We start from the raw sequence: 2,123 nt of genomic DNA on the forward strand, positions 1-2,123 counted from the left end.
TGTTTGGGTTTATTTCTTTGGCAACAGTAAATGTTGTGGCTATTTGCATGTGATCACTATTTTGAAGCTACATATATTTATTATATTAAGTTATGGGATTTAGACTGTAAGCTCCAATGGGGCAGAGACTGATGTGAGTTCTTTGTACAGCGCTGCGGAATTAGTGGCGCCATATAAATAAAAGGTGATGATGATAAGCTTGATCTTGTTGTACAAAGGAGTAAACTTTGGTGCAGCCCACAAAGAGGCTTTTCTTGGTAAACCACAACCCTCTGCTTAATAAACTATTCTCCTTAAGCTTCAACACAGATTGTTTTATAAGCTATTTATCAGATGGGAAACATACTGTATTTTTCAAGTTTCCACCATTTAAATTGCACTATCTCAGGGATCCACACTTCAGGGTACATTTATCAAACCTTCTAACAAGGAGAAGTGGAGATGTTGCCCATAGCAACCAATCAGACTTTAGCTGTCATTTTCTAGAATGTACAAGATAAATGATAGCTAGAATCTGATTGGTTGATTGGTTGTTATTGGCAACACCTCCACATTTCCTCTTTAGATAGTTTGATAAATCTACCCATAGGCCATCACTTATCACCCCTGACACTAAACTGCACATCTCTGCTATGTGCTGAGGACCTAGTTATTTATCTATGTACTAAACATGCTACTAGCATAAATCATACTCTTCCTTCTGTACACTAAAAAAATATACTCTACAATCTTTGGCTTGCCTGTCATCTTATAGAGGAAAATTATTGACCTTAAATTATCTAGACCTGGGGCCCTTAAATTATCTTGTCATCCGGAGAAAATCAGATCCTTCAAATATCTAGATGTTACTCTGAATTAATCAATAGATTTTGACTTTTACATCACTGCAATCTATAAATACAAAGTTAGATAGTGCCTACAGGGCAATCTATGCCCTCTACTCCGTCAGCTAGAGTAGTGTGGCACAAGCCCTTGTCTATAACACAGTCACTTTCATCTCTCAAAATCCTCTATAATGCTCTGCTGCTGTGTGTGTCCGTTCCCATGGCAAACGCACCATCGTCAACTCTACGCCGACCTACAGTGGCCCAACCGATCCAGCTACCAATCACTACCTATTGGAGCTAAAATTGGCAAGATGGAACCATGTGGCCAGATCAGGCCTCCCCTTATCCCCTGTCACTCTGTTGCAGTCACATCTCTCTCCTGTGCTTTATGGAACAAGCACCTCTTCACATTCCTAAAAACAGGACCAACATGGAGGTGTGAGCCTTCTTACACCTCCACTAAAGACCGGAACTCAGTGCCTTTCTCAAGTCATAAAATGACCCCTCATGCCAATGGTAAGAACCGTTACTGTAAATATCTGCTCACTTTCAGTCAGTGCAGCTGTTCAATCCAACATAAACCCTCATCTGTCTCTACCCGCATCATAGGATGTTATTCTCCTTGCAGATCTCCTAATTTACTTATCACCTGCTATGTCACTTCCTTTGTGTACCCTGCCTGTTATCTCAGTGCCAAATTGTTTGTTTTGTTTTTTATATTTTGCACAAACTGTTTGAAATTGCCATAGCCATACTTGTTGACTTGTGTGTCACTAAACTTTGTTTCTTCCCAGGTCATGCAAGAAAGACGCCATTTCTATGTCTCAGTGCACCCACTTGGTCTGCAGAAGCAAATAAATAGGGAATGGTCTATTGTTGTGTTATCAACAGAGATGTCTGGTAAGTAACTTCTGTTGACTGGTGCCAAGATTATTAGTTCAGTTTTTATAAAATTCGACTTTGAATTGACAAAACATTCAAAATTAAATGGTAGAAAGATATTAAGTAATGCAGGCCCACGTAGATAGTGTCAAGGAGAAGAAGATAGATACTTTGGGGTGATATCTGCATAGAGATGGTACTGAAATGCAAATATTTGTTCTCCAAGAGAAGTGGTATAAACAGAGAAGATCCGAGGCCTACAACCAAGCCTTGTGATACTCCAAGTGATAGAGGAAGCAGAGAGGTGGTAGATCCAAAGAAACGCACAATGATAGAGGTTTGATCGTTAGGATGAGCACCAGGCGATGGACAGTGACCTGAGAAGCCAACTGGATGAAATCCATGAGAGGTCCA

This window comes from Mixophyes fleayi, chromosome 6, assembly GCF_038048845.1.
Source record: "Mixophyes fleayi isolate aMixFle1 chromosome 6, aMixFle1.hap1, whole genome shotgun sequence".
Taxonomy (NCBI): domain Eukaryota; kingdom Metazoa; phylum Chordata; class Amphibia; order Anura; family Limnodynastidae; genus Mixophyes; species Mixophyes fleayi.